This window comes from Triticum dicoccoides, chromosome 4A (assembly GCF_002162155.2).
Source record: "Triticum dicoccoides isolate Atlit2015 ecotype Zavitan chromosome 4A, WEW_v2.0, whole genome shotgun sequence".
Taxonomy (NCBI): domain Eukaryota; kingdom Viridiplantae; phylum Streptophyta; class Magnoliopsida; order Poales; family Poaceae; genus Triticum; species Triticum dicoccoides.
The window spans coordinates 735,974,016-735,981,503 of NC_041386.1; the positions used below are offsets into that span (position 1 = coordinate 735,974,016).

General features: G+C 44.6%; 1 pseudogene; it reads left to right on the top strand.

Moving 5' to 3' along the window:
- Positions 1–5,984: 5,984 nt before the first annotated feature.
- The window catches only part of LOC119284340, a 34,522-nt pseudogene continuing 33,018 nt past the window's right edge, over positions 5,985–7,488 (top strand).

Genomic DNA, 7,488 nt, shown 5'->3' on the forward strand with positions numbered 1-7,488 from the left:
CTTTGACTCTTGCATAAAAGTAAATGCATGAAAGTAAAAGATAGGCCCTTCGCAGAGGGAAGAAGAGGTTGCCATGCGCTTTTTGTTTCTATGCTCAACCCCTTAGTGCAAGAGAACGTCACGTTATATTGCCCCTTGTGATGGCAACCTTTATTATGCAGTCTGTCGCTTTTATTCTTCACCATCACAAGTTCATACAACACTCAATTTTTCCTTACACTAAATGATCTCACACTTTTATAAGAATTTTTTATTGCCCTTTTTTGCACCGATGATAACTTACTTGAAGGATCTTACTCAATCCATAGGTAGGCATGATGGACTCTCAAACAAGATAGGGTTTAAGGGTTTTGGATGCACAAGTAGTATCTCTACTTCGTGCGGGATTTTTGGCTAGCAAAGATAGGGGCAAGCACCACATGTTGAAGGATCTATGACAATATGACTTCTATGTGAGTATGAGCAAACATAAACCATTAAGTTGTCTTCCTTGTCTAACCTCAACAATTTTGGCATATAATATTTTGATGGGTGCTCACAATCACAAAGATTTCCATGATAGTATATTTATATGTGAATCTTGCCTTCCCTTATTTGTTCTTTCATGTGTTGCATCATTGACCAATGCTATGTTTGTCAATCTACAATAGAATTTTCTACTTATACTTTTCCTTGTGTAATGTCATCACTTGCCATAGGATTAGCATATGATCTTTTCTTTTTATTTTAGCAAGAAAGTAAAGAAGGCAAAACTCAAACTAAACTTTATTATATATCACACACGATTACAAGGATTGACACTAAGCAAACTCACAAAAAGAAAGGATCGAACTAAACTTTTATCCATCTAATAGCAAAAGATAACCATGATCGAACTAAGAAAATAAAGGCAAAAGATAGTGGGTATGATACGATACAGGGGCACTGTCCCCAAGCTTGGCGAAAGCCAAGGGGAGTGCCCATACCCAATACTCAGTTTTCTGTTGGTGGTGATGAAGAAGATGGTGGTGATGAAGTAGATGCAATCCGGTCTTTGAGGATCAAGAGGCCCTCCAATCTTCGGATGACTCTCCGTAGGGAAGCAAAGTGCTCTGTGTGCAAAATATTTTCACGATTGAGATACTTATTTTGTATACGAACCGTATTGATGATCCTGAAGGCTGCAATCTCAATGGGGGTAAGATGAGCATAGTAGGGTTCAAGGATATCTTCCTCTTCCTCATCGGCGGGCAATGCTTGCTCGTCCATCGGCACTTGATCTCTGGGTGCCTCCCTGCTCTGGTGACAACTTGATGGTGCCATCCCTGTATTTTTTGTGACTGATGGTGCCATCCTCAAGTAGTTTCAACTGGCATGTAATACCGTGGAATGTTGAACCTGATGAGGTCATGCTAAGAAATAGGCCATCCAAACTGGCTGAAGATTCAACATATGTAATCTATTATATACAAAAAGTACTTTACGGCCTCGGCAGAAAAAGATAAATATGCTAGAAATTACCACAAAAAACAGAAACATTCAACCATTAATTAAGCTAATTAACCGATCATAGCCGATGGATCTCTGAATGAATCCATTGACGTTGAAGTTGACATTATTTACCCACCGATACCCTTAGTTGTAATGGTTTACTCCATGTTCAAAAGAAAATCAACATAGGGTTTGGCATTGACTCAGCTTGAGAATAACTCCTCACGCACACGGCCGCCGCCATAACTCCTCACGCACGTGCCGCCGCCATAACTCCTCGCGCACGTGCCGCCGTTGTCCTAGCAAAATCAGATCGAGAATTCCTCACGCATGTTGCTGATGTCGTAAGGCTGGTTATAGTGGGGAGTAACTTAGACTAGTAACATGTATATGTTACTAGTCCATGTTACTACCTTCATAACGGGTAGTAACATATGGATGGTAACATACAAACCTTCATTAATTGAGACATAGACTCACTTTACCTCAGGGTGTGTTATGTTGCAGTAACATATTATGTTATCATAAGCATCTCTCCCCTCATTAACTCTATGCCACATAAGCAAATTTGTCTTGTGATGTGTTAAGTTACTACCTAAGTTACTCCCACTATGACTAGCCTAACTCCTCAAGCACGCGGCCGCCGCTGTCACAGTCATGTATGCCTTCTCCTCGGTGGCGTTAGGCTGGCCATAGTGAAGGTAACATAAGTATTATCATGCATTTGGGACTCGCCAACATGCTTATGTGGCAGGCAATTAAAGAAGAAAGAGATGGTTATATTAACATAAGTAGATACCGTAACATAATAAATGTTATGCTATTATGTGTCATGCATGGCAATAAATTAGACGAGCATGATACTAATCTATGATACTATGCACTATAGATGTACTATTATACACTAGTATCATATGCATGATACTAGTAGATGATACTTCCCACTCTGACCAGCCTTAGAGGGCGACCAGTCCTGCTCCCTGTGCATGGATGCTGGCAGAATCAAGTTCCAAACTGGCGTCTTACATGCAACTCTGCAAGTGACAACCCAGGAGATGGGCACCAGATCCATCAAATATATGGCTGCACACAGTGGCAAGAAGATTGATAAGGACTTGCTTCACGTACTGCCTCCATGCATGCTCGATAATTATGATGCAAGCTGCCCAGAAACTTGGGAAGGATCGTGGCCAGTTCCTAAATACGGCGCCCGTCATATTTCGATTTGTATGCTGTCCGAGCCGACGCCCACTGGATGTTGTTCGGCCGGTCGGTTCTCCTACACGTGCATGCATATGAATGTCGTAAGATTTCAATCTTGCCCCATGTATTCACCTTGCATACATCGGTGCAAGATCCATTGGATCCAAGACAGCCTAGAGCCAGCTAATGGTACGTTACCGAAAAAGGGTTTCCCCCGTTTTGTATTACAAAGCAACCAACATCGATCACAAAGCAATGTTCGGGCGAGAAGCACAACAAGCCCAAAAGAACAGAGAAAAACAAAGAAGAAAGAAATGCCAACAACGGCAGCTCGACAAAGCGCGGATGATTCGCCACCGCTGCGCCCTCCAGAATCGACCCACCACAAACTAAGGCTCAGATCCGCCGCGTACCAGGCAGCGCCTCCAAGAAAGGATGCGACGTCGACGACGCTGCTGCCCGGACATGTCCTATGGTTTCCCCCGGCACGCGAAAGGGAGAGGGGGATGGATACCTCCGACACCCTCCAGGAAGGGATGGAGAAAACCGCAGGTGTCATCGCATCGGAGCCGGAAGAGCCGGCAAGGGATTTCTCCCGCACTCCAAACCCCACCGCCCAACCAGGCCGGAGCCAACCAGCCATCTCGCCGCCCACCAGCATGCACCACCGCGGTCTTGACGCCACCCACGCCGCCTCACTGAGATCACCACCACGAGGCCAAGAGGATGGAGAGAGACGCACGAGGCGACAGGAGCAGCAGCACCGGAGCCACGCGGGAGGGAACTACCTCCACCGCCATCGTGTGGGATGCCCGAGTGTCCGGCACCGTCGCGGTCGCCGCCCGAACGCAGTAGCAGGGTATACCAGGCCACCCCTGGCCCGGCCAGGCCCAAATCGGGCCCGTAAAGCCCCGCCGGCCACCCTGCAGCAGGGCGGCACCAGCGCTGCGAGCATCCACCCGCCCATCGCCATTCCCCTGCCTCCCGGAAGCCACGCCGAAGACCCTCCCCGCCACCGGCCCGCCAGACCAAGATGGGGCCCAGAGGGCCCCGATCTGGGCCGAGCGGACGCCGCCAGATCGCGTTGCCTCGCCGCCAACGGCAGCGCCGCCACCCAGTAGATCACCCGCCACCACGCCGCAGAGCCCCGCCGCCGCGCCGGATTGCCGCCGCCTAGGAACACCTCGTGGCGCCGCACCGTCCCGAGTTAGTGCGACCCAAGAGGGGTAGGCCCGGCGCCGGACGCCAGCGACGGCGGCAAGGAGGGTGGGAAGGGGGAGGGCTCGGAGAGGAGGCGCTGGGGGCGCGACCGGTCGCCCGCGGGGGCGACACGGTCGCGAGGGGATTAATTATTGCCTCTAATGGTACGTTACATAATACGATATCTTTCATTTGACTGGTCCATCTATTTCTTTGCAATGCAAAATAGTCTCTGCAACTTTTGAAGCCTTAGCAACATAGAAACTGATCTACGTGTATTCATTGTGAACTATTACTCCATTGTGAACTTACAGTTTATAGCATAGATATGTGAACTTAGCAAGTAAATGATTATGTACTATTACTCCATTGTTTAGCAAGTAAACTTACTCCATTGTTCAGCAGCAGAGCAACAATCAGTGCAGATCTCTGATACATGTGTTTTTTTATGCACAGTCTTTTTGTGTCATATACATATTCTAATTAAAAATTAGTTTGCATAATTATTACTTGATTTCTCATGGTGTTCATGCATGTTTTGGTAGTTCACAGTATAATGGTGACACAGTACCCAGTTTGAGGTCTGGATCATCTCACCCATAAGCAGTCAGAGTAAACCTGATAATTATTTAGGAAAATTACATAGTGCGCATTGTGGTCTACGATTTGGTCTTGAAGGAAAAAGTCCCCTGATACCATTTTGCATTTATTAGCAGGACAAAGCATAATTAATTTGAGCATGTATGAAAATGATCCTGAGATCGAAGCAATGCTTGATGCAAGAAATTATGAGTCAAAGGGCATCACAGAGATCTATTTGCAATGGTTTCCAAATGGTTTAAATATGTTGTTTTGTTAACAAGAGAAAAAGCTCCATGTTTTTCTTTTTTTGATGGAGAGAAAAAGCTCCATATTTTTTTAAAAAGCTCCGTCTGAAGGGCTTCAAAATGTTGATGCAGAATTCTAGAGGCTCGCTCAAGACGGGCCTCTTGGGAAAAAAGTGAGGCTTCTTTAGCCCAAAAGTCTCACGAAGCTCCTGGAAGTCTTCATCCTCCTTGAAAGACTGGTTCGTGTGCCCTGCGATTCGTGAGTGAATTTTATCACTGTTCAAGCGGGTAACCTTGCACTGGAATTTCCAAGAGGTATGCAGATTTGACATGCTAGCTGCATGAAGCAGGCACTGCTCGTTTGAAGCAGGCGCGGGGAGGAAGTGAAAACTGAAAAGCTTCCGGCACCGTCAGAAGCTTTGCCATTTCCGACCACCGCCACATAGTGGTAACCATGTTTACCCGCCCCCTCGGTAAAATTGCGTCATTCGGTAACCAAAATCTTGGCAGGCACTGCTCGTTTGAAGCAGGCGCGGGGAGGAAGTGAAAACTAAAAAGCTTCCGGCACTGCCAGAAGCTTTGCCATTTCCGACCACTGCCACATAGGTTCCGGCAGGTTAGTAAGCTACAAACTAGCACCAAGCTGTTATATCTCAAAAGCTTCATTCCTTTAGCCTTAGGATTATCCTCTATGAACGGAGGTAGTATTTCTTTTTATGTGCATTATCTTTCTGCGATGTTTCTGGGTGTGAGAGATAACTACAAAATTTCACCAAACAAGATGCGGTAGCTGGCCATTATTTTTCTAGCAGTTGGACCAAGACGCATGCAGATTAGTTGAACAGTCATTTTCCTTACCTTTGATTTCATAATGGTGGTATACTAGTAGCTCTGCATAATTATATAGTCTGGTTAGGAATACGGGTCATGCACGGCAACTAAACAAGACGGTAGCAGGTAGCTGTTTCTGTTTAGTTTAAATTAATGGGTGGGAACTTGCAGGAACATGATTGGAAATTTCCTGCTACGAAGAAAATTAAAGCCATGTGTACTGTCTATAGCCCCGTAAATTATTAGGCATGCTGACCACTAGTTCGACTGTTCTGAAACAAACAAGTGTGTTAGTCCAAATATCTCTCTCCATTGCCTCTTTTTATATATGTCAAGTTGTTTCGTTTGCTTAATTTGATTTGACTGACTTGGTCCTGCGGAGTTGGTGAGTTCCCATGTCTATTTAGCTATGGTTTAAACTAATCATTGTACCTGTGATGACAGCTATCTCATGTATTAGCCAAGTCTGAACAGCAGCTCGTGGGTTGGTTACTGAGCATCATGGCCTAATTCTTCCATGTCTTCCTCTTCTACCTCTGGAAAATCTCGATGGCAGTGCCAGGAGTTGCATGGGGCATATCCGTCGCAGGATGGATCATGTCGCCTATTATCTCCAAGCTTCTGGACAAAGTCTTGTCCTACTGCAAATTCGACAAAGAAGAGACGCTTCATCGCCTGTTGACCGACGTTCTTCCTCGGCTGACGCTTACTCTAGAAGCGGCTGAGGCCATTAATCACAGGCTATTCTTCGAGGGGATAGTGAGGGGTCCAAAATCGAATATGTCTATGCCCAACTGGTTACGCGCGCAACTCCAATCCCTGCCATTGCCCCTTCATGTGGATGCGAGCCCTTGCATGTGCATGGCGCGCGCGCTCTCTCTCTCTCTTCCTGTGCACACACTGACACATGCATGTCTTACATCAACACATCAATACTTACTTTATCTTCCCTCTCCTCTAACTCCATCACTTTTAATTTTCTTTTGACAATTTTAGATGGCTCATATCTTTAAAACCAAAATTGCGTTTTTGAAACTTTTTGCATATTTGAACTCGTGACGCCAAGCCCTTTAAAGCAAGATCAGTCTTGGATACATTTGAAACACATTTTTGTTTGAAATAGTGAAGAACTTTCTGAATAGTGGGTTTGCATTTTTCTGCAAACTGTGAAGAACTTCTCATTTTTACTGTAAAGTGCTAAATAAATGAAATCAGAAATTGAAGAACTTTCTGAACAATGGGTTTGCACTTTGTTAGAAATATTAAAGAACTTTGCTAGAAAATGTATTTGAAGTTGGAGAACTTTATAAACAGCTTTCCTGAACTTTGATGAAATGTTGATGGAACTTGTTTGAGCCATGTACAAATTAAAGAATGTTGCTAGAAAATGTATTTGTGGTAAACTTGAATATAAAAAATTCAAACTAGTTCAAACATATTCAACATTGATCTTGTTCTAAAGGTCTTTGCGCCAGAGGTTCAAATATATAAAATAAAATAAAATTTAAATAATGGTTTAGAAGATATAAATGATTTAAGTTTACAAAGGGGTGGTAAAATGATGGGTTTGTTTGGGAGAAAGAAGAGAGAGATACATGCAGCCTGTTGACTTGATGTGCATGTGGGATAGTTGATTTGACTTGCATGATGGGTGGACTAGATATGGGTTGCGCGCGGAATAGGTTAGACAAAATCCGCTTCCGTCTAAAATCTGCTTTCTACGACATTGAAGACATCCTTGATGATCTGGAGTACATTCGTCACCAAAAGAAGCTGGACAAATAGAAAACGTCTTCATCAAAACATAAAAAGAAGAGGCCCAAAATTGCTTTGGATGCTGAAGCTGGCCCCTCAAACCAGGTTTGTTCTTGCTATCCTCAATTTTTAGCTGTATATAAATTTACTTACTCATCCCTGCATGGTACCTTTATCCTAGTCAAGTTGTTCTGGTAACCCC